Consider the following 26,787-nt stretch of genomic DNA (forward strand, 5'->3'; position numbering starts at 1 on the left):
TCTGTTTCTAAATATTTCCAAAAGGCATACTTTTCCGTACATTTCAGTTTTCATTCTATTGTTTAATCGGTTTGCTTTTTGTCTGAACCCAAAAGTACATTAAATATATTCGCAGAAGAATTTTGTGTTCATCTAACAACTATACTATAAATAAATTTAATTCTAAACGGAGTTTTCCTGATTGATTTTTCGAATAAATTTAAAATAATAATAATTGAAAGCATGCTTCTTCAATGGGATTATAAATGTGAGTTAATAAAATTTCGGACGAATGAAAAAACTAATTTTTAATCAAAGACCCCAGAAAAAACACTCGAAGGAATCATATTCCTTCATAACGGAACCATAAGTACTCTGGCTGGTCCAACAAATTGCGAACCTTTCGCGGCACTAATTCGCCCAAGAACTCCACCCAACGTTAGGACCTCCGGTTCTCCAAGCACAGAACTCAAGTCTCTCGCCAAACATAGCTCGCACCAACACATTCCCAACTTAATCCTACTTTCTACACGGGTGGTGAGCAAATGTCCTGTCGTACTGTAAACTCTTTCCTCTCCGCAAAACTCTCGAGCTAAATCGGCTCAACGGGGAAAGGGGAACAGAAGTTGTTCTGGCCCATACTACTATCTGCGAGCTACTAAGCCAGCTCACGTTGTGGAAAACAAACCCTTTCGATCTGGGTCGTTCGAAATCTGCCCGACCCGATCCGATCCGGCAATAGAGTTGACCGGCTTTCATTTTACTTATTATTATTTTTTTTCTATTTTGTTCAACACTCCCCGTTCCGTAACTCCTCGCCGCTAATTGGGAGTTGACCGACAATTCGAAATTACAAACCGCCAAAAGTCAGTCGACAGCAGCTGGCCGACCACGGATCGGAAGATGGATGGTGCAATAATAGTAATTAACGATGAAAGAAAAAAAAAGAAGCAGATAACACATACACCTCAATTTCAATTCCTTCGGCTATCGGTCTCCAGGTTTCAGCGCTGATCCAGATCCGGTCCGTCCACAATGTACAAATTTTGACAACCACCACGTTTCACTATGCTTTTACTTCACGGGGAATCCTCACACTTCGTTGTTTTCCAATTAACTGTTAATCTTTTCTTTCTTCGACGTAGTTCACTTGTTTCCACTCGTATGTTTTATCATATCAATTACTTCATTGGGGGGCTCCGCACAAGATACTTTCCTTCGGACTGCAAATGTATGTTTTAGTCGCACTCTATTTCACTCCATGTACGGATCTAAGTATTATGCTTGTGCTCCACTCGCTCGGTGGAAAACAAAGTGGGTCAACTCCCAGCAGAAGACACACCATCGGGGATGCAGAAATTTACAACGTGTTAAATTTGATGTGAAACTCGAACTATTTTATCATCCAGAAGTCATTCACTAATTTGACACAATGGCCCCTCTTACATGGGCATGATAATTTCCTTCGTCCGTTTTCGGCATAAATTTAAATCCCCATCTCACCTCTGGTCGGTCAATTTACGCGAAGCACTGCCGTCAAAAGATTGCACAGTCCCTTCTCTTTTCGAAGAGGGAAAATCCACCCAAATTATCTACACTGATGGATTAAATTATTGGAAGTATTTACAAAATTACGGCGCATTCAGATTCCACACGGCGCACTCACATTAACGTCTCACGGTGCGTCATTCACAATCTGCAACGGCGCAAAAATCTAACGGCACTTTCTTCGATCATAAGCACACTTTTATTTTTTGCTTCCCCCAGGCCGCAAACGTTGTACCACTTCACTTGGTGCTTGGGGCATCCAAAATCGTTGCTAATCCTATCCCCGTTGAACACAACTCGACAAACACGCAAAGTTCAAACGGACTCGGGGGCATCCCCTAGAACATCCGGGATCAAGTCCGAATCCTGACTTCCAACTTCCAACGAAACTCGAACCAAAACAAGCACACTAATTGGAACTGATCCCGTTCGTTTCAACCAAATCCAAATCGGTAATCGTCAGGCAAGAATGTTCAGAAATCGAGACACGCGCGCGCGAGCATTCACATGTTTTACCTTGACAAACGGTGTGTCAGATTCAAGCGTTCACAGGTGACTAACGCGATCTGCTTCACGGCAGCGGGCTGCAACTGGTCGCGGAATGCGCGTACTACAACACCAACTCCAATGGTTCCTCCGGCGGTAGCCTCGTCGCAAAGAAGTGCCCGCCGAAGAAGAAAGCAAGCAAAAGGAACGATTGTTGAAAAATCACTCTCCGATCGTGCCAGCACTCTGCTCTGCTGCTGCAGATCTTCGTCGATCTATCCGTGGTGAGGAGGAACGTGAGTGCCCGGCGTGTTCTACATAAACTGGACTCGGCTTCGCTTAGCTCTTAGAACGACCAACCGAACGACCAATCGACCAACAGTTTTCTACAGTCCAAAGTTACGGAGTGCCGCTCGACACACAAGTTTCTGGCTTGGCGTAAGATTTACGTTTGAACCATGCACACCAGCCGTAATTCGCTCGGTACGGTCGGTTGGTATCGTTTGGGCTAATGCTATCTATGCCGGAGCATATACAGATCTCCGGCCAGGCAGTCGGTACCAACAGCAGCAACAGCAGCAGCAGCAGTAGTAGTAGCATTTTTGTTGTGAATGCGCTTCGTATCCGCACCGTCGTCGTCCGCCTTCCGCACACCCAACCGGAAAGAAGGGGGCGACCCGGTCGGTTGCGGTACCGTAAGCTTTGAGAACCGTTGGGGTGTTTATGCTGCTACGCTCTCGTGTGTTGTTGGTTGGTTCTCTGTCTGCTCCGACGAGCTCCCGCGAGAGTTTCGTTTTGTGCCGGTGAGCGGTCTTTTTGTCTGTGTGTTGGTGGTAATGCTTGTTGTTAGGATAGGCAAGTGTTTTCAAATAACAGTTATTTTACTCACTCTGCTTCGAACGTTTTGGTGAGAGCTTTGTGTCCCGGATTGTGGAAGGTTGTCAAAACATTGCCGTCTCTTGCTGCATCCAGTTGACCGTTTTGATTTGCTTGCAATAACATTTTCGAGCATCGAAAATGTGGGCTGGCAAAATAATCGATAGATTTTTCTACTGAACTGAATTGGATGAAATTTTCTTTTGTTTGATTAGTTTCGATATGTTGAATTGGAAATCGATTCAAGGGAAAACCATTAATTGAAAGGAGCAAAACCGCGACTCAAGCTTCCCGGGATGGTGGTTTAATGCATTGGGCGCTCGTCTTACAAGCCAGTTGTCATATGTTCGAGTCCCGGCCTGGAAGGATTCTTAGTGTCAATACTATCGTATTACTAACCATGCAATGATTCTGTACGCTAAGAATCAGCTACGAAGTCTGTTGAAACAGAAAGGCCAAATTCTACAAAAGAAATGTAATGTCAAGATTTTGATTTTGTTTTTTTCCGCGACTTGACTAGTGATCCTAAACTCATATCACAAAAACCCTTCTTAATCCACCTAGTGGTGTGATACTGCCTTTCTCTTCTTTCATAACAGTCTCATGAAAATGTATTTCATAATTTTATTAAATAATTTCGGATACTAATTTCGAAACTAATTGATTCAGATTGATTCGAGTAGTTCACAAAAGCATGCTTCAGTGTTTATGTCACACAGTCAACATCATTTTTCCAAATTAGTGCTTGACATTTGCGTTGACTATTTGTAATCAGTGATGCTAATCTAAAAAAAGCCTTCTTAGTCCACTTAGTGGAATTTTCATATATCTTGAAAAATCACCATAGGGGGGAGTACATGAAATTTTCGAAATCGAAAAAAAATTTTTGATGCCAAAAGACTTAGAATTGCATGAAACGTCGAGATTTAGTGTCATCTCGAAAAAAAATTTTTTTTAAAAAATCGACTTTTTGGGACTTAGAAAAAATATGAAGTCCCAGAAAGTTGATTTTTTCAAAATAAATTTTTTTCGAGATGACACTAAATTTCGATGTTTTATGCAGTTTTAAGAGTTTTGGCATCAAAAAAAATTTTCGATTTTGGAAATTTCATGTACTCCCCCCTATGGTGCTTTTTCAAGATCGAAAATTGTCAAACCTTTACCACCGGGCAGCATGTCCGATTTAGGTCAAATTTTGCATGAAGGCTTTTTTCGAGGTGCTTAAACTTTTGAGCACTAGAACTTTACGAAAATAGAGTTGATCCCAAAATTTTGGCACCCTTATATATATAAGAGCGGTAAAAATCAACGTGTTTTGTCGGTTACGTCACTTATACCATCATATATCTGGAACCAAAAGTCACAACCATTTGATCTTCGAACCTGATCAACGGCCCGACAGTAGCTTTCAAACGAGCCCAAGTTTGTTAAAATCGGATCAGCCATCTCTGAGAAAATTGAGCGCGTTCAAATACAACGCTTTTTGTCGGTTACGTCACTTATACAATCATATCTTCGGAACCAAAACTCACAGCCATTTGATCTTCGAACTTGATCAATGGCCTGACAGTAGCTTTCAAACGAGCCCGAGTTTGTTAAAATCGGTTCAGCCATCTCTGAGAAATTTGAGCGCGTTCAAATACAACGCTTTTTGTCGGTTACGTCACTTATACAATCATATCTCCGGACTCAAAAGTCATAGCCATTTGATCTTTGTACTTGATCAATGGCCCGACAGTAGCTTTCAAACGAGCCCAAGTTTGTTAAAATCGGTTCAGCCATCTCTGAGAAAATTGAGCGCGTTCAAATACAACGCTTTTTGTCGGTTACGTCACTTATACAATCATATCTTCGGAACCAAAACTCACAGCCATTTGATCTTCGAACTTGATCAATGGTGCGACAGTAGCTTTCAAACGAGCCCGAGTTTGTTAAAATCGGCTCAGCCATCTCTGAGAAATTTGAGCGCGTTCAAATACAACGCTTTTTGTCGGTTACGTCACTTATACAATCATATATCCGGAACCAAAAGTCACAGCCATTTGATCTTCGAACTTGATCAATGGCCCGACAGTAGCTTTCAAACGAGCCCAAGTTTGTTCAAATCGGTTCAGCCATCTCTGAGAAAATTGAGCGCGTTCAAATATCTTCGAAAAGTGCACATACATACACACACACACAGACATTTTCCGATCTCGACGAACTGAGTCGAATGGTATATAACACTATGGGTCTCCGAGGCTCCGTTCGAAAGTCGGTTTTTCCAGCAATTCTAATACCTTTCTATAGAGAAAGGCAAAACGCTCGTATGAATCACAAAGTGGTTGCTTTGATCAGTGCCGTAGTGAGGGTGGGTCGAGTGAGGGTGGGGCGAGTGAGGGTGGGGCGAGTGAGGCGACCGCGTTGGGTGCTAACATCCAGGGGCGCCAAAACATGATCGATTTGGTGAAAAATTGTTCAATTACTTTATGAAAACATTAATTTCTTGCAATGAAAATGCAATTCTACAGGGTCCGGCACTCGAAGTGTAACCAATTAAAAAGGCCATAAATTCAGTTTGGAAAATTACTTTTACTTAATTCAAAGTACAAAATGTGTAAAAATAATACAAAATTCAGAATCAATTCACTTTTGCTCGATATGACCACCTTTTGCCTTGACTATGGCCTTGAGACGGTCAAAAAACGAATCGCAAGCTGCCCGAATGTGACTTGCAGGTATTTTGGCCCACTCGCGGACAATAACTTTTTTCAGCGCCTCGAGACTGGTGTATCTTTTAGTTCGGACTTTGCTTTCCAAAATGGCCCAAAGAGAATAATCAATTGGATTCGCATCTGGTGAATTCGAGACCCATTGTGTGGACGTGATGAAGTTCGGAACGTTGTTTTTCAGCCATTCTTGGTTCACTCGAGCTTTGTGAGACGGTGCCGAGTCCTGCTGAAACGTCCATGGTCTGCCACCGAAATGTTTGTCTGCCCACGGCTTCAAAGCAACCTCCAGAATACTTTCCCGATAATATGTCGCATTTACCTTGACGCCAGGCTCGATGAAAACGATTGGAGAGCGCCCATCTGCGGTTACAGCGGCCCAAACCATTATCTGTTGCGGGTGCTGCCTCCTGATGGCCAATCGATGACTCAAATTCTCGTATGAACGGTCGGTCAAGTAAACCCTATCGTTTTGAGAGGTTTCGAATTGCTCAATTGGAAAAATTTTCTCGTCAGAAAATACAATGTTCGGAAATTGACCGCTTTCGGCCAAACGAAGCAACTCCTTCGCTCTCTCAAGTCAAGATTTTTTTTTGCCGTTCACTTTTGGCAAAATGCTTTCTTGCGCTTGTAAACAATACAACTCCGAACTGTCATTTAGCAAATTTCTAGAGAGCTGATGCCCGTGCGTCAGCTGCGCGAGCGGTCTGAAGTTGGTTACACTTCGAGTGCCGGACCCTGTACAATCATTTAGAATACAGAACCGCCTATTGGATTGACCCTACCAAATTCGAACTTCTTGAAGAACAAAAATTAGATTTTTCAGAAGCCATTGGAAAGGTTCCCTTTCCTCCCTGAAAAGGATTTACATTCCGGAAAATTGGCTATTGGGAGATCCAAATTAAATCAAATGTGTAAGTGCGTTGATTTCTGGAATACTAAGGAGTGTATCGAATATAAGCTATGCACAATTTTTTCTTTCAAATTATGATGAACAACGATATTTTATTCAAACTAAAAACTGATCCTTTATTGTACGAGGTTAAACTTGAGCATAATGAAAACCGGATGAAATTTGAGTTTTTCCTTTCACGAATTTTCGAATTTTTGATCGAACGCTCTTCATCAAGTTCCGGACAAGTGTTGCATCGTATTTTGTGAACGCTTGAGCCCAAATTTGTCTGAACTCCTGTATGTTCCCAGCTGCCTTACCAGTCTTCTTGAAGACCCTTGGGCAATTGTCCCAGTAACGTTTGATGAGTCGAAACTGAGGACAATTTGATGGATTGATATTTTTCTCAACGAAATTTATACCCTTTTCCGCAAGCCAATTGAGAGTAGTATTGGCATAGTGAGCAGACGCTAAATCCAGCCAAAACAGTGGAGGTGTTCTAAGCCTCTTATATAAAGGCAGCAATCTCTTCTGGAGACACTCAGATCGATGGATTTTTGCATTCATAGTTCCGGTAGTGTAATTGTTGACTTCAAACCACAGGAGCATATTGCTTGCCATACCAGTACCTTTTGACCGAATTTCTCCACTAGAATCGACCTGTCCGCATCGCTCACATCCTCCCCCAACGACGACAGTAGAGTATTGTGGACATGGAAGGATTTTTGAGTCCTCCTTTACAAAAGTCTCATTGCCCATCAAAACGCATGCATCCGGACACTGCGAAAGACGCGAATACAATTTCCGGGCCCTTGTTGCTGCTCGTTTTATCTCTTCTACACTTTGTTTCGAGATTTTCTGCTTCTTGCAGGTTTTCAGGTGATTTCGCCTCTTGATACGTTGGATCATTCCGACACTCGTTCGTGCTTTTTTGGCCAAATCACGTATTGATATTGATTTGTTCTTCATGATTAGATATTCCACTTTCTGGTCCAGTTTCGGGTTGGAAGAACCGTGTTTTCTGCCTCTCCCTGGTAGCTCATCCAACGAATAGCGTACCCCAGACTTATTAATGATGGTTTTAATATTGGCATGATGAATTCCAAACTGCTTCGACAATTTTCGCATAGTAATACCCTTCTCACTTGGCCATGTGTCCAGAACCTTAATTATCACTTCCTTTTCAATACGCGACATTTTGAAAACGCAGAATTTCAACCGCACGAACAAGTAAACAAGCGAAAGCTGATAGCCAAACGCACAGTATGCTGTTATCAGAGCATAAAAAACCATCACAAATACATCCGTACAACACAAATGTATGTGGATAGCTTTTTTTTAATGACTATTTATTGGAATATGAGTTAAAATTAAATTATTAAGATTTTAATTGGGTGTTCAGCAACAAGTAGTGACTTTTCAGCCCTATCATATATATGATTTGGTTGTTACCATGAGGACATCATTTGCTTCCGCAATTCTGAGATTTTTGTGTAGGGAAAATTCTAAACCTACTTGTATTGTGTAATGGGGAAATGGAACTTATATATTAACCTACTAACTAATACAGAGAGCGAATCGATTCAATTGAAGATTGCATCGATTTTTGTCGGAATTTGCTTATAATATTATGTGACATTACATCTAATGGTTCTATATTTGTGAGTCTGTTTAACTCATTTGTACTAAACCAGGGAGGACTTCAAAATCATTTTCAGAATTTTATTCTGAATCCTTTGAAGCGTTTTCTTCCTAGTGGAAAAACAACTCGACCAAATTGGTACTGCATAAAGCATGGCTGGTCTGAAAATTTGTTTATAAATTAACAATTTGTTTTTTAGACAGAGCTCAGAATTTCTGTTTATAAGAGGATATAAACATTTAATATATTTATTACACTTTGCCTGGATTCCTTCAATGTGATCCTTGAAAGTGAGTTTTTGTATGTGGATAGCTTATTTTCGATACACTCCTTATCCACTGCACTGATATCGCACGTTTTGACGTAGGACTACTCTTTGAATTCTATATAGGAATGGAATTCAAAATACAAAAAAAAAGTGCAAACAGTGGTCAGCTTGCATCGATTCGAACTAAATCAACTGTTTGAGATAGTAGATGGTCGAAACATTAATAAATAACGAACAATCTATAATAGTCCAAGCCGTTTACCAAGCCGTACTCATAGCTCCCTAATAGAGGCGCGACTATTTAAGCCTCTTCACACAATCGAAATTTGTATTAAATCACTTGACTTGCATTCTGTGCGGTTCATTTGTGACGTGGAAAAAGATTATATGCTCATCAGCCTTCGGTGGATTTTATGCGCCGTTCGCCTTGCATGATTTTTGTCGGAGTTTTGATTATTTGAGATGCTGAATTACCTCGATCATCGAGTGCTGGATAACTTTTATCAGAGGTGACATTGTGGTAGACATTTTGTCGTGAATACGACTTACTTTACTGTGGGGCGCCTTTTCAAAGTTAGCCATCTGAAAGAATGGGCAGAACTTAATCGTGAATATCTCGAGTTGTATTAATGGCAGTATCCTAATCCTTTCGCTATTTCATCAAAAATATGATCAGGAATCTAGGATAATATATTGAACAGTGTGAGATAACCACAAACAACTCAAAAATGAACTTTTCTCAAACTTTGAAAAGAACGCGGAAAACTCTTTACTTTTGCTAGGGTTTTTCACGCAAGGACGACGATTTTGAGGTAGTCAGGCACATATCTTCAACTCAATGCGCATAAAGGGAAACCGTGGTCGAAAATCGATCATTTCTTTTCGTGCGTTCGAAGGAAGCAGACGTCGTAAGAGTGAAATCATCAACCGGCAGCGACGTAGAGTGCACCTTCTACGTGGTTAAAACCTCAAACGCTCAGGTCGCAACTCTTATTTGCTTTTCGGTAGTCGTAACGAGAAATTCAATTTTCAGATTTTAGCTCCGCAATATAGGTTTAAAGTTCAGAGCCTGCGTGCTGAAACTGGATTCTGGAACTGTATTCCGGAACTGATTTGAGTTTCGAAATTGTAGTTCTAGAATTGAAACTGGATTCTGAGTCTGTTATTGGTTCTAAATTTAGTTCTTGAACTCAAGGTCCCGTTCTTTATTCCAGACTTCTTGTATTCGGTTCTTTTTAGAACCATAATAATACTCCTGAAGAATTATGCGGAATTTTACTTTACTGTACTCTATACAACCAATTTTGGTAGTCATGGTGAAAAATCGTCTTCATGTTTCAGAGCTTAGTTCCGGAATATGGGTTTAGAATTCAGTGTCTGCGTGCTGAGCAGAATTCTGGAAAATGATTTCGGAACTGATTTCAGTCACGAAATTGTAGTTCTATAACTAAAATCCAACTAAATTCTGAGTCTGTTCTAAGTTCTGAGTTTAGTTCTTGAACTCAGATCCAGTTCCTCATTTCAGAATTCTTCAAATCGAATCTTTTTAGAATCATAATAATACTCCCAATTATCCGAAATTTTATTTTATTGTACTCTATACGGCCCATTTTGTCGTGAATACGACTTACTTTATTATGGGGCGCCTTTTCAAAATTAGCCATATGTAAGAATGGGCAGAACTTAATCGTGAATATCTCGACTTGTATTAATGGCAGCAACATAGTTCTTTCACTATTTCATCAAAAACATGATCAGGAATTTAGGATAATATTTTGAATAGTGTAACATAACCACAAAAACTCAAAAATTAAGTTTTCGCGCAACGAAAACGATTTTGAGGTAGTCAGGCACATATCTTCAACTGAATGCGCATAAAGGGAAACCGTGGTCGAAAATCGATCATTTCTTCTTGTGCGTTGGATGGAAGCAGACGTCGGGCGAGCAGACGCATTCAAACAGCGGCATCGGAGAGCGCATCTTCTGCGTGGTTAAGAACCTCAAACGCTCACGTCGTAGTTCTCATTTGCCTTCCGGTCGTCAAGGCGAGAAGACGTATTAAACCAGTTTCGCATCATTTGGACCTGCGAGTGGATGAGTCGGTTTGTACCCAAAGCTAGTTTCAATTCAAGCAAGAACGATTGCTTCAGCTGCTGGTCGTTTGCATTGGAGAGAGAGAGAAAACAAGAAACGAAAAGTGAACAACATTATATAAAATCAGCCGTTCTAATGGCTCTAAATGTTATCTAACGAATCATTAAGATTACTTGTTGCAAATCGAAGGTAAAAATTACCAGTTTAGTGAAAACTCAAAATAATTTGATTTGCTTCGTGCACTTTTCGCTGTGCAAAAATCGTTCGAGAAAAATGGTCCGAACTGTGATAAATATCGTAGAGAATTCCCAAATTTGGTCCTTCCAAAATGCAGAAATGAATCCTGTACAGTATCTTGATAGTTTCTCTCAATGAAATATGTAAATCCGAAATGAGATAATCGACGTCAAAAATCGTTTAAAATTCTAGTAGTGAAAATGGGGAAAGTTTCACAATTCACACAATCGATCAACTATTAATTCGAATTCGAAAGTATAAAGAAATCGTGTCAGTTTTATTCGTACTCGCGACATCCAGTTATGTCTCTGACATAACACACCCGTACTTTTTTGATACCAAATGCCTTAGAATTGTCTGATACGGCGCGATCTAGTGTCATCTCGAAAAACTTATTTAAAAAAAAGACGGCTCTGGAAATTTTGAGATTTCCGAGATACTAAGTTTCTTTTTAATGTAAAATATTTAAAAATTACCTTAAAACCAGATCTCGACATTTTATGAAATTCTAAGACATTTGGCATGAAAAAACAATTTTCGAGATTTCTGACTACCAGAGTTGATTTTTTTCCAATAAAAGTTTTTGAGTAGTCACTGGATCTTAAAGTTTCAGGCAATGATAGACATTTGGCATAAAAAAAGAGAATTTTCTATTTCGAAAATTTCAAAACTTTTCCAGAGAGTCGATTTAATTTTTTTTTATATGACACGAGATCTCTACGTTTCATGCAATTGAAAAATGAAAAAAAAAACATTCGATTTCGGAAATTTCGAAATTTGTCTGAGTTCCATTGTCAATTCTTTAAAAATATTTTCGAGATGATACTAGATCTCTATTGTTAATCGGTTTGAAAATTTTCTTGAATTTTGAATCGTTCAAAAATAGATTTAACGCAGATAAAGTTGAAATTTGGGCCAGGATAGAGGAATAAAGGACAAAAAGGAAGATTTTTGAAAATTGTAAAACTATCTTTTTCAATGTTTTCTGACCCGATTAAAAAAATGTCAAATTTCAAATAAAAAAGGATTGCAACAAAATATCGCTGAAAGCTAACGTTTTCGAGATACAGCGGTTTTAAAATAAAATGTACTGAAAATCTTAAACTTTTCGTTGTTCTCGAATGATTTTCGAGTCCTGTTATATAGGGTGATTTTTTAAGAGCTTGAGAACTTTTTTAAACAATAAAACGCATAAAATTTGCAAAATCTCATCGGTTCTTTATTTTAAACGTTAGATTGGTACATGACATTTACTTTTTGAAGATAATTTCATTTAAATGTTGACCGCGGCTGCGTCTTAGGTGGTCCATTCGGAAAGTCCAATTTTGGGCAACTTTTTCGAGCATTTCGGCCGGAATAGCCCGAATTTCTTCGGAAATGTTGTCTTCCAAAGCTGGAATAGTTACTGGCTTATTTCTGTAGACTTTAGACTTGACGTAGCCCCACAAAAAATAGTCTAAAGGCGTCAAATCGCATGATCTTGGTGGCCAACTTACCGGTCCATTTCTTGAGATGAATTGTTCTCCGAAGTTTTCCCTCAAAATGGCCATAGAATCGCGAGCTGTGTGGCATGTAGCGCCATCTTGTTGAAACCACATGTCAACCAAGTTCAGTTCTTCCATTTTCGGCAACAAAAAGTTTGTTAGCATCGAACGATAGCGATCGCCATTCACTGTAACGTTGCGTCCAACAGCATCTTTGAAAAAATACGGTCCAATGATTCCACCAGCGTACAAACCACACCAAACAGTGCATTTTTCGGGATGCATGGGCAGTTCTTGAACGGCTTCTGGTTGCTCTTCACTCCAAATGCGGCAATTTTGCTTATTTACGTAGCCATTCAACCAGAAATGAGCCTCATCGCTGAACAAAATTTGTCGATAAAAAAGCGGATTTTCCGAATGGACCACCTAAGACGCAGCCGCGGTCAACATTTAAATGAAATTATCTTCAAAAAGTAAATGTCATGTACCAATCTAACGTTTAAAATAAAGAACCGATGAGATTTTGCAAATTTTATGCGTTTTATTGTTTAAAAAAGTTCTCAAGCTCTTAAAAAATCACCCTGTAGTTATATGAGGGATCAGAACAAATTAGTTCAGATGGCACGTTCCTCTGATTATTTGGAGATTTGTGCCTGGTCAAAGATTCTCATCATTTTTCTTATGGGAATGGAAGGATAAGATGAACATGGAGAGGAAATGTATAGTGGAATGAGGTGGATAAATAACATAAAACAAACAATCCTCCAAAGGATGCTGCAGATGCCAAAATGCACATTTAATAAAACATTCAACCCTCGGAAGGATTCTACAAAAGCTTCATTCTGCGTTTGTGGAAGAATGCATAACAATACTCGAATGATTTTCGAGTCTTGCTGTATTTAAAAGATATTTTTATTCAGGCCTATTTGCGTACAATCTTTACGTGGCTGATTGAGCCGATTTTCTAAATAATTTTTTTTTTGAGTTGGATCTCAAATTTCCTAAAACCACCCCTGTCACCCTTTTTCTAGGAGGAGAGGAGCTTCCATTTCCCTACTGCGAGGATTGAGGGGCACTTCGTTCGTGGCTCGTCTCGTCATCCATTGCCGCATTGTTGTTGATTTCGTTGCTAGTTGCTGGAGATGCGCTTTGTTGTACATTGTTAGCTGGTTGGTTGGAGGGTAAGTTGTTAACTGCAGCTGGTGTACTTTGTTCTATAGGGGGTTCTTTGGATGGTTTCGTTGAAGGGGATGCTTCACTGTTGTTGGTGACTGTCATAGGTGTACTGGGGTTGCTTAGGGTTGGTCATAGGTAACAAGTGATTTGCAAAGAATTCTTGAATCTTGACCGAAAATCACATAAGAAGGTATAGGCCTCTTCAAGCGCATGCGTTATAAACGTACACCATTTAGAATACCGGGGAAAAAATTCTTCCACTTTTCTTTTTCGATAGAGAGAATCTCTCCGTATTAGGACATAGTTTTGCGAATACATGAATCGGTGACGCTTGAGGGAAGATCATGTACACACACTTCTATAGCACTATCTTCCATATATACTGGAATGTTGTACTTAATGTTCTCGTGCTCCACATAGTGCACATTGTTATTGTCTTTTGCGAATTGAATTGCATGGAAATCTTTATAAAACTGGATGCAAACAACATTATTTGTCTCATTGCATTGAAGTGAATGGACACGTTTAATGTCAAGATGCATTTGCTCTTTAAGCAAACCTTCAAGTTCTCGTATCGAAGGTCGAATTTTGCACTGCCTGAAGTCAACAACAATTGTATTCTTTCGTATCGGCGGTAGCTTTTGTTCGTTTGGTTCACTCGTCGTTCTATTGTTCACTACACAATACTGTACTTGATTTCTTCTGTTCCGAACGTAAGCGGTTTTGTTTTATCGACTGACTTGGATGAGATGTGAAACCGAACTGAGTCTTGCTGTAGTTACAACTCTGATGCTTGTATTAATTCCGTGATAAGGCAATTTTTATTTTACAAGATACATACACATAAGATTGTTTAGAAAAATGCATTTTTACAAATCCCATTAGTTTTTATGAGAAATATTTTCCCGGATTTAAGAAGTTACGGATTCACGTCTCGCCTCTGCGGTAACTTTTTCGCAAATTTTCAGTCTGCTGTTTCATTCATCTGTGTATTTCCTATCAGTTTCTCTCGTTAAATACTTCTTAATCCTGAAACAAGTTTAAGGCGGCTCTATGCTTTAACAATGCCAAAACCAAATCGTTATCCATTTGTTTTTCACAAATATGCCAGATATTGTCTTCAAATACGTTGGTGTACTTACTGTGGTCGGACAGAAAAGTATCTATCGGTTGTTCCAAGTAAAACAGTAAAAGATAATCCAGATGTAAAGAATGAAGTACAAAATAATCATCTTGTGATTGCATGAACGTGTTTTAGAAATCATGCTCAAAAAGTTTCCGATATCTCACGGGAAGTATTGTTGCCAAATTAAACTATGATTAGCCGAAAACAGCCAGCAACATTTTATATTTACGGTTCGTGCCGTTCGAAACATTACCTAACAGATCGACACGCAAAATCACCATATCACTGAATTAATGGAACCATTGAAGTAAAAAATTACCTACTCTTTCAGGAATATTTGATTTTAGGCTAACAAGACTCGAAAAATGTTCAAAAGTGACCAAATGTTTAAAATTGTCAGTAAAATTTATTCTATAATCGTTGTATTTCGAAAATGACAGTATTTAGCTAAATTAAGCTCTATGTTTTTTCTGTGTATACGTTTTTAGGCAGGTCCGGTCCGGGGAGAGATAATTGGTACTATCAAACTTTTTACTAACAAAAACTCAAACACAATTTCAAATCTCTAGAATTGAAAAACATACATCATTTCTGTTCATAACAAAATATCACACTTTTCTCGGGTCGACGAGAATTCTACACTTTCTTTTTATGCTCTGCTCTACGCTGCCACCAACGATTCTCGCTCACTTGGTTGTTTCACTGACAACATGCGCTCGCTCGCTTTCTCTCTCTCTTTCGCCTCTCCAGGTTAATTCGTGTCGCATCCCGCTTCATTACCCGCACGAGTTGAATCACCCGATAGCAGAGCATAAGCATACCGATCTCGTGCTCTCCCTTCGTCCCATACGGTACACATAATAAGCGATGCTACCCAACAAACCGGCTGATTGCAGTTCATCGGATCAACACGAAGTCGGCACCAGTCGGATGAACCTTATCGTTTCCAAGTAAACGCCCTAGCCGATAGATGGTTGGCATGCTTTGCGACCGAAATGAACTCAACGACACGATTCATGTTTCGGTGGTCGCTAGCAGTAAGCTAGCGGTGACTGTAAATTCATCGCTCATTCATAACTACTTTCGGGGCGGGTGTTGTTGTTGTTGTTGGTTGCTACTGATGTTGTTGTTGGTATGTTGACACTTGCAATGACGGTTCCTGACTTGTAATATTTCGGAGTTAATTTCAGTTTCGTACATGGTACTAGAAAACGTTCACCTTTTGTGGTAATTACTTTCTGACGCAAACAAGAAATTTTATATTAACATACAATGCAAGGACTACATAAATATTTAGACAAAAAATAATTTAAAAAATCTTCAACTGAGAGTGAAACAATTTCTACCATCGGCGAACCCGAAATGTTTGTTCAACTAAAATTGAAAACAATTCGTACTTTTTTTTCCACTAACGCCAATCCAACTCCTATGTCAATAATAGTGTCCTTTGTAAATATTTATTCAACTCTCATGAGCTAATTTAAAATAAACAAATTTCAACGCACACCTCCTATCATCTCAACACCCACAAGTGCTTTCGCGCTCGGGCAAGTAAAAACAAACATACGTTTGAATTCTTCCCACGAAGCACACAGCCTATCAATTATGCTAATTTCAGAGGTGAGCCCGCGTCAGAACACCGTTAGAAATCAACAACCTGCCGAGACGGGAAAGTAGTATCCTACCAATGCTGGTAAACGGGGACCAGTCACTTGTCCTGTCCATCCCGGGTACGGTTGTTCCGTCTTGAAAGTGGAAACCGAGACGGCCAAACACACCTGTCCTGCGTTGCATCGTACTGGAGCAAGAAACAAAATTAGCCGATGGAAGTGTCGGTTCTATCCCACCCGGTGCTGTGGCCCGTGACACATTCTCAAGTAGACGGTACCAAGTGTCACGCACTCCGCTATTTAATTTATGAAGGTCTTGACTCACGTCGCCTTCTCCCTCTTCGGACTGACTAAGAATACGGCTCCTAATTACGGGAGGAAGCTCAAACTAACGTATTAATTTGTTCTCGTTTCAGTGTGTAAAGACCGGAAGGCTCGGCCTGAACAATTAGGTTACATTTCCGCTAGAGGCGATGAGAACGTTTGTTTTCGGTAAGGGGAGCAGGGAATAAAAGCCTGGAGAATAAAGCCGGGGAAAAGATATGACTGCACGTGAACCATTAAAAGTGCCTACAAGAAGAAAAGTTAGCACCAGAATTGTAAAAGCAATTACTATAAAGTGTGAAACATGGTTTACGCATCGAGAAAGATGATACTTTTTTCAGAGGTTTATAGAACACAAACATGGTGTAGCATTTTATCTCGCTATAATTATAATTATTAACGTGCTAAACAAGTAAACATGTCCTACAACACACAAATGACATTTGGGAGCTAAGCACATTCCGTTTCTTTTTCCAATATCGTACCTGCAAAACTCAACAAGAATTGCTATTCAATTTAAGCTGCTGTGCACTGTGAAAAGTCGAAAACGAAACCTAGAGAAATCTTTACTTAGTTATGTGTTCGAAACACTAAAAAAATCTGCTAGAATAAATATGACAATTACGCACAAGTACTCGCAAAAACAGAAACAGGAACGACGATCGGAACTTCTACAGGATAGTTAACAGGTTGTCAGTGGCGTCTCGTGACAAAATATACTTGTTGTCCACTGCTAAATGCTAATATGGTATGATATCAGATGTAACAGTTCGTCGAAAGCGAAAACTCAAGATTAAGGAATGGATATTCGCTTGTAACTTCATTAATAAAACCGCATCGACGTTGCAAACTGAGACAGCGATTTGTTTTCAACTGCCATAAGCATAAGCCACTAAAGCCTCTCCTGAAGGTGTGCATACAAGTTTTCAGAGCCATACGTGACAGAGAGAATTACAAATCTCAGAGCTGAGCTGAGATTACTCCTTCTCCTCTTGAATCTGAGCAGTAACTCATGCTCACGAACAAGACACTAATACAGCGACAAGAGATACTTGAAATTTTTAATTGGATGTATATGAGATGTGTGAAATACAGTCAGTTCTGGTGCACAAGGTAAAGTGTTCGAGTTCATAGGGCCACGTATTGGTCACGGCATTGCGATATGAACAGATCGTTTGGCTGTCATTGACCAGCAAACGCAAGTAGCTCAGGGTGAACCCGGAAACGACGGCTACGGGTCGGGTTCGGGTACAGGAAAAAAATGATGAGTCTGTTTCGGGTCGGGTACGGGTAACGATTTTTTTCATTTTCAACGGGTGCGGGTAAAAAATAGCGTCGGATTTCGGGTATTTCAACATGACTACCACAGTTTTTCGGGTTCGGGTCGAGTACGGTTAAAGATTTTTATTTTTTAGCGGGTAGCCTAGACAAGATCACAACGTGTTTCTTGATGGAGCTATGAATTAAAAGCTGCATTTGGAGATGTTGAATACGATAAGAGCAAACCCAGGGCAGTCGAGTTATGATAACGTCAAGGAAATCAATGCCAATAAAATTCTTTGATCTTTTCGGGTCAGTAGTTTTTCATTTCATGAGTATTCTTCCACAAAAGATGGTAAAATATCATAAAATTTACTGATAAATTCTTCTAGTTTGCAGAACTTGTTAGTTTGTGGGCATATAAACTCAATTAGGCTACAACTATTTGCTGTTCGGGAAGCACCGAAAGTAGTGAAGAAAAACTACAAAAGTAGAACTCATTTCGATTTCTCAGTGTTGTTTGAACCGATTTTTACAAATCTTGATTTAAATTAAAGCTCACATTGTCGCAAAAGCTGAAATGTCATCCGGATTCGACTTTCGGTTCCGCAATTACTGGGCAATGAGTGTCCAAGCTTGCAAACCGCTATATAAAATGACGATACAAAACCGTACTGTACGTACCTGTCAAGAAAGAAGAAAACAAGACACGCCTTTACGAATGATACACACAGCTTGCTTTGTTCAATTTGATACACGTTATAAAGAAGGAGGGAGTGGGTGTTTAAAGCACTTTTTGCCCATCCAAAAGATTCATTGGAGTGGCTTTGCTCTCGCAATATTTTGACAACTGAAATAAATATTTGGACATTTGCAAGAAATATCTTATGATATAACACTTTTTTCTGTTATCCCAGTAATTCATCTCCGTAATCGTTCATATTTCTTAACTAAGTTACTAAAATTTTTAAACTAATTTACTACAATGTATACAATGTTTTTCCTAGAATAGTAAAGAAAATGTTTGTGATCGTGTCACAACATTCTGAAGAGAAACTAAACTTGGTTGTTTTTTATTTGTTCTAACCTCCGTTCCTTTTATAAAAATGTTTTATATATATTGCAGAATAAAATGATCTGCTGTAATAATTTTTTGCTTGAAAAGTGTTATGGAGTGTTTGGCCATGTTTAAACGCTACAAACCAGAGTTTTTGCGTCGATATGTGACAATGGATAAAACATGGATTCATCACTTCACTCCGAAATCAAAACGATCGTCATCTCAGTGGACAGCAACTGGTGAACCGCCCGAAAGCACAACAATCGGTTGGAAAGGTTACCCGATCAGTTGATAATAGCAAAATTATAACAACTGGAATAAATATTCCAAAAATATTTTGTAACAAATTTTGAAATATTTTCGGCTGATAAGCAGTTAAAATATCAAAAATCATTACAAAAAAGACTCTAGCAGTAACAAAATCGTTACAGATTTTGGAACGTTTGTTTAAAAATTATTTTTGAATTTGATATAAATACAAAAGTCCGATAACAGAAATTTACAACAATAGTTAGATATAATAATTTAGGGGTTTTGGTTAAAACACATTTTTGTGCTGTAGCCGCATATCACCGATTTCAACATTTCTCATAAGACGAAACGTAAAGAAACCTTGTTAGATAGAATAGAATTCTGATCACTATATCTCGATATAAAGCAACGGAAGAACTAATTTTTACCTTTTTTTATATTTATAAAAAATAGGTGTAGAATTCGCTCAAACTTTAGAAAAATTTTCCGAGGCCCGGAGGGCCGAATGACATATACCAATCGATTCAGCTCGACGAACTGAGCAAATGTCCGCGTGTGTGTGTGTGTGTGTGTCTGAATGTGTGTTGTCAACTAAGAGGTCGAGATCTCAGAGATGGCTGGACTGATTTTGATCAAACCAGTCGCAAATGAAAGGTCTCCCCGTCACCCAGAACGCTATTGAATGGTTTTGAGATCGGATCTTTACTTTTTGAGTTATACGAAGTTTTATGTCAATATTTTCAGTTTTTTGATAGTATCTGTCACAATTGACCTTGAAAACAAAATATATTTTCAGACTTAGATTCCGCACGGTAATACCTATCCAACAAGCCATAGATTGTTAAAATCCGTCCATTTTTATATTTTGCCTCCGACCAATTTCAGCACGGCTCGTTTTTGGCAACATATTCGTTCGAATATGTCATATGTAAACCAGATAATGGCAGAATTTTCGAGTTGAAAGCAATTCCATAATTATATTGATTTAAACTACTTACAGCAATAAATGCTGGAAGAACATAACAGCCATATACCATTCGAATCAGTTCGTCGAGATCAGCAAATGCGTGTGTGACAAATAATTTCACTCAATTTTTTTCGGGGATGACTCAACCGTTTTCTACAAACTCAGATTCATATGAAAAGTCATATACTCCCAAAAAAGGTTCCTGGTTTATGTTTGGTTCCGACCTCTGGTTTCGGAACTACAGGATGATATGTGAAACGAAACTAAAACTGTGTAATTCATTTTTCTCGTAGATGGCGGAACCGATCTAAGATTGAAATGAAATCTAAGAATCATCTAAGATTCAAATGAAAAGTTTTAAGATTCTATAAAACATCTTGTTTTTCAGTCAGATCCGACTTCTGGTTTAGGAGATACAAGGTGATTAGTATAAAAATGTACATTTCACATAAATTAATCAGGTTTATCGGGTTAGCAGATTTGGATAGTCGATAACCAAATAAACTTATTTCATTTTTAGTGGTAATGAGTTTTCGATTCGGATTTAATTCGCACTACGATTTCTCGAAGATGTCTACACTGATTTTCAAACATTTTGAAACAAATGTAAACTATACAGCTACTCTGGTGAATTTGTCTGACTTCGGCTACACCGAATTTCGAATTCCGGTTCCAGTATCGAATCGTTTCTCAAAGCTCATCCGTTTTCTCAAAAAAAGTCAAATCGAATTTCAGAAACAAAAGTTCAAATCAAAATAAATCCAATTTTATCCAATTCTGACTTCCGATTTTGGAATTGTAGGATGATGAATTTTTAAAATTCAAGGCGATATAGAATATGACAATCCCGAAAAGCTTTAAAGTTGGGTTCAAAAATATTGCATACGAATCGATTTGGGTTATGATGGTTCCTGAATACCGGCTCTAGCAAAGTCTTGGCATTACATTCCTTTCGTGGAATTTGGCCTTTCTGACTTCGCAGCCGATTCTTAGCGTACAGAATCATTGCATGGCTAGTACTATGGATCCTACTGACACTAAGAATCCTTCCAGGTCGGGGCTCGAACATACGACAACTGGTTTGTAAGACCAACGTCCTATGCATTGAACCGCCAACCCGGGACATACCGGCTCTAGAAGTACCTTAAATTACCCTAAACTCTAAAGTGGAAATTATTTCGACATATCATGGAATGTTTAATCAAATTTTTAGATTCAAATTCGACCCGATTTGCAGTTTCGCCATTACAAAGTATTGAGTGATTAAAATCTCTAATTGCCACTTAAAACGACGGACATTAGAATAATGTCATGAAAACTGAAACACCGAAGAATATTCAAGAAATAAACACATGCGGATTGATAAAAAAAGGTATCATCTCACTGCTAGGTGGATTAAGCTCGTTTTTGAATTAATGAACATTATTATAACTCTCGCATAAATAAAACACCATAACTGATTTTGTTATTATATTGATATCATAAGTTTTAACTTTCAACTGTTTTCATTTGTTAATTATTGTTATACATATCAACTGTTGATATACTTGTGTTATGATTTTGTTATGTGCATCTGATCGGGTGTGGCTTCGGTATTTTGGGATGTGCGTGGTGTAATATTCATCGACTATCTTGAGAAAGGAAATACCATTAACAATAAATATTATATAATGTTATTGGATATTTCGAAGGCTGAAATTGCAAATAAAAAAATTCGTTTCATCGCGACAACGCACCGTGTCACAAGTCAATCAAAACAATGGCAGAACTACATGAAATGAACTTTGAATTGCTCCCACATCCACCGTATTCGCCAGATTGGGCCCCCAGCGACTACTGGCTGTTCGCAGACCTGAAAAAATGCTCGTCGGTAAGCAATTTCGCACGAATGAAAAGGTTATCGCTGAACTGAGGCCTATTTTCAGGCAAAAGATAAATCGTTTTACAAAAGTGGTGTTAAAATGTTAGACCGGCGCTGGAATGATTGCGTTGCTTCTGACGTAGATTATATTGATGAATAAAGTTAATTTTGAACAAAAAAAAATTTGATTCTCTTTGTTAGGCCCAGGGCTTTTCAGCCCATGTGTTAGCGTGTGGGCCAGTTTACGTTTTCTCAGGTGAAACAGACATTGGAATAGTTCAAATCTAATGAAAAGTTTTAGTTCAATGTAAACTTTTGGCAGTGGAACGAAGTGATCGAAGGGTCATATTTTGATAGTACATAGAAAATTGCCCGCCACTCTATCTTGAGCTTAGTTATAATTTCTGATATTATAACTATTAACGATTTTCCCGGGGGCCCACAGGAGCAAACGTTCACCATTATTCTGAATAACGACGTATTGATTTTTCATTCAAAGGTAGCTAGAACTCGATCGAACCACATTCGATCGATAAATCAATACGTCGTTATTCAGAATAAGGTTTGTCATCTGGGCAATCCCCATGTAAGATCCATCTCATCAGCTACTGCTGACCACCAACTGGAGACTGGATTCCCCAGAGTTGAAGTGATCAGCACACGACAACCTAATAACTATAGAACCGATACACTGAAGAAGGATGTAAATAACATTCCGAAATACGTATTTGTATTATAACGTTTGATACACTTTTGTGAAAACAGTGACTGTGAAAATTCTGACTTTGTGAGAGTGTAATGATATAAGGAGTGTATCGAAAAGTAGTTAGCAACATTGATTATTGAATAAAAAGCGAAAAAACATATTTTGACATCAGTTTTCGATATATTGTAGAAAAATTACATTTTTATGCATTTCACTGATTATATTGAAGAAAATCCTAGTTTCTGTGAAACGCTCGCACTTTGGACTTGACATTCTTCATTAAATTCTGCACAGTTACTTTTGTGACTTTCCTGGTGGCAGCTGTCTAGTTTTTTTTTTGAACTCCTGCATGTTTTGGGACACTGTACCTTCCTTCCGAAAGTGCCGCTTGACAATTGCCCAATACCTTTCAATTGGCCGAAGATCCGGGCAGTTCGGTGGGTTGATGTCCTTTTCCACGAATTGTACATTATTTTTTGACAATCACTGTAGAACGGAGTTGGCGTAGTGGGCTGAAGCCAAATGCGCCCAGAAGAGAGGAGGAGCCTTATGCTTTCTGTACAATGGCAGCATTCTCTTCTTCAAACATTCTTCCTCGTACACCTTGGCGTTAGTTGTGCCCTTCGTGAAGAAAATCGACGACCGCAAACCACAGGTACAAATTGCTTGCCAGGCCAACACCTTCTGCCCAAACTTTTCCATCGCCACCGTGGTGTCAGCGTCGTCCAGGTCATGGTACACCGATTTCGTATAATATTGCGGTCCGGGCAGCGCTCGAGAGTCTTCCTTGGCGTAGGTTTCGTCGTCGAACAGGATGCATCCGTCTTTATTCTGTAGAATCCGGTTATACAGTTTTCGCGCTCTTGTTTTGGCCTGAACTTGCTGTACCAGAGACTTTTCCGGCACCTTCTGTTTCTTGTACGTTTTCAGGGAGTTCCGAACTTTGATCCGTTGAATCATTCCGATGCTGGTGTTGAACTGCTTGGCCAAATCCCGCGTCGACGCCGATGGGTTTTTTCCTGATGTACTCAACCACTTTTAAGTCCCGGCCGGGCTGGCTGGGACCCGTTTTTCTACCAGATCGGGGCAAATCCTTCATGGAAAGGGTCTTACCGAACTTCTCGATAATCGCCTTTATTCTGAATAACGTCGTATCGTTTTTTCCCTCGTATTTCAATTGTATTCCCCATAACGCTAGCAAAATCAAAGGTAGCTATGATTCTATCGAACCACATTCGATCGAAAAATCAATACGTCGTTATTCAGAATAAGGGCGAATATTTTTGACACTGGTTTGGTGCACTTTCACCCGTTTTACAATTTCGTTGTACGTGACACCACTTTCTGAGCACCAAGTGTGCAGAATTTACTTTCGCGTTTCCGGATCAATTCGACTCATCATTGAAACGATGAACCGTACCGAAACCAATCGATTGCGCAGCTGTTATTGACATGTAAACAAACATGTCACCGCAAAACACGCTGCAAAAAATTAAGCCATTTCAGAGTAATAACTGTTTGAATGTTGCTAACTACTTATCGATACACTCCTTAGTAGAATTAAACGGTACAACAACAGTACTATTAGTGACAACAATGTTATAATTCAAGAAGTTATCCCAGTCTTAAGTACTGCTAAAAAGTGCCCTCGGCATCTCACAAAAACGATTTCGCTTTTCCTTGCTGATCGGTGCCCAATCCATAAAACAATAATGGCATTATAATTAATTAAATCATCAATTAATTGAACTAATAAAATCGATAGCCTTCGGCATGTTCCAGCTTAGTTTGTGTGTGTGTGTGTGTTTTCTCCTCATAGAAATCATTGTATTTTGATAAGTTTTCAAGGCCTTCCAAACAATAAAAAACTCAAATTTTCCACCATGGAAGTGTGCTTTCAAGCTAATTATGTTAATCTTATACTGGCTGAACTAGATTTTAGCTTTTTTGCCAAGAAATGTTTTTTTCCGCGAAAAGAGAGCTCTCCCAGTTGTTTGCTAAGCAAATTGAACAGAAAACCCCTAACACAAATCGCTTTCATGTTCATGATTCCTCTGCACACTCTGATTCCTTCGCGGCCCCTTACTCGACAGACTCAACGCTGGTTTTTTAGATGCATCGAGAGCCGTAAGAAAAAAAACGTACACACACAGAGAGAGATGGATGGACGAACGGAGAAATGCATCGGCATAACACTGCTTCTGTCTGTACCGTTGCAGTTGCTGCTTATCAGCTAGCGCGATTCCGACTGGAGCTTTAAACTGATTACGGATTACCCCTCGCCGCCGCCGCCGCCGCCGCCGGTACGTTGTTCCATTTCGGCGCCAACTAGTCCATCCTGGGGTGCGAGGAGGCAAAACATGAATGCAGCAGTGGATGGATAATTGTATTCAGCATCGTGGCACGATCAGCAAATCAGCATCTTTATTTGTAGTTCTGGTTCGCGCCTGTTTCTTGTCGACATGCGGGAGGCACCGGGAGTAGTACCTGTGGTGAGCGAGTCGAAGAACAGCATCATGCTGCGCCGCATGCTGCCGACGACTAATGCTCTAGCAATGATAATTATGCACCCGGGCTTCCGCAGAGATCTCCGGTCTGGGCTAGTGAGCTCACAATGCAACGTCTAGCTTTATGCCATTTAAACCATTTTTTTTTCAAGATGCTGGCTGGTCCGTTAAATCACGAGGCGTTTGCCGTTGAACATGGTAACGATTCTGTCTAAACCGGATGGTCGAATAGGGAAAATTTATTTCTCCATTGAATCAGCTGTCATCTGTGTCCAATATTTACTTGAAAGAAGTTTCGTTCTGAATGTGCCGTAAAATGGCCTACTGCGTTTCGTTAGAATTATCCATGGAACCGTTCTTTCTATTGCATGAAAGATATCACGATACTTTCAATATCACTTTTTCCTGTTTTAATTCACTAATCATTTGATACTGTTAACAAATCGACAAACCGGGTAGGCTACATCCAATGAAAAAAAACATAGCATACACTATACCAGTTAGTGGTTGACCGATGACACACCGGACAACATAAAAGACATCAGACCATGATCCGAGGTCTATTGACACATGTATCAATCCGGTGTGTCGCCGTACATCATTTATTGTCTGTATCCGCGTCGTACCGTCAATCAAGGTCCGCAGCAGTGGCTTTGAATGTATCACATTGAACCACGCCCCACGGCTGACATCCAACGTTGGTCGCGAAAGTGATCCCAGTGCGATGGAGCACAAATTTCATTTTCGTTCAACTTTAGCACCCGTCATTCGATCAAAGCCATCAATAATTTAGTGGAACCATGGCACGTCAGTGGATCTTTATGTGTTTGCTGATGGACACACACCCCGTTCCACTGGGGACATGCAAGCGTACGTCTAAAGTGTATGCATGGGCCAAAGAAAATATATCCTGCTTGGGAGACGCGGTTTTCTATCGTGACGGGGTAATAAACCGAATCTAACCATTCTGAGATCGTCGTCTTAATAAATCATTCACAAGCCATTAGGCAGAGACACTGGCGCAAGGATGACGCTGCGAGAGGGCGCAGGACGTTCCTTTAACTATTACGAAAAGCGAATATTTAAGATATAAACCATAAACGGAACAAAAGGCCTTCTCTCTATTGTTGACTTACGACCCATTGTCAGTGTTTCATTTTTTCATTCTAGATTTGTATTTCGGCACAGCTTTCATTTACATACATTAATGTAACAGTTGACAAAAGTGCCCTCCAACGAGTTCGGAAAATGTCCTGTAGACGTGGCATAATCTATGAGATCGGTGTAAATGCCAACAACAGAACCTAACATAATTTTGAGATGAGCTTTTGGAACAAACCTCTCATTGTTTAAGCTTACAAAAGACAACTAGTATATGGCAGGATTGGGAAAAAAAGGGAATCTGAAAGAAAGTTTCACAGTATAAAGAGTGATTTTTTTGCTTGCATTTTTTTGGCAACACTGTTTTTGACAGATCACGCGTGAATCGTGTCTTTTGTCATTGTCAAACCTGTTCAGTTTGGTCTGTAAATGATTCATGAATCGTCTTTTGGTGAATAATTTTATCTTATTTTATGGGCGCTGCAAAGTTGAAGGAAGATCTATTCTACTATCGAAAGTTTGTGTTCAGCGACGAAGCTTATTTCTGGTTGAATGGATACGTCAACAAACAAAATTGCCGCATCTGGAGTGAAGACCAGCCAGAAGCATTGCAAGAGCTACTA

At 39.4% G+C, this 26,787-nt stretch overlaps 2 protein-coding genes across 6 annotated transcripts in view; one reads left to right on the forward strand and one right to left on the reverse strand.

The window, feature by feature from the left end:
* Positions 1-2,488, reverse strand: part of LOC131430239 (leucine-rich repeat and fibronectin type-III domain-containing protein 3) — a 461,469-nt gene extending 458,981 nt beyond the window's left edge. For 2 of the 4 annotated variants that reach the window (XM_058595030.1, XM_058595031.1), the window contains exon 1: positions 945-2,488. The gene's annotated coding sequence lies outside the window, so the exon portion shown is untranslated. The remainder of the gene's footprint in view (positions 1-944) is intronic. The other 2 variants (XM_058595032.1, XM_058595034.1) reach the window with 2 other exon arrangements.
* The window catches only part of LOC131430237 (rab3 GTPase-activating protein catalytic subunit), a 507,058-nt gene that overhangs the window by 464,989 nt on the left and 15,282 nt on the right, over positions 1-26,787 (forward strand). The gene's annotated exons all lie outside the window — the stretch shown is intronic.

This window comes from Malaya genurostris, chromosome 2 (genome assembly GCF_030247185.1).
Source record: "Malaya genurostris strain Urasoe2022 chromosome 2, Malgen_1.1, whole genome shotgun sequence".
Taxonomy (NCBI): Eukaryota; Metazoa; Arthropoda; class Insecta; order Diptera; family Culicidae; genus Malaya; species Malaya genurostris.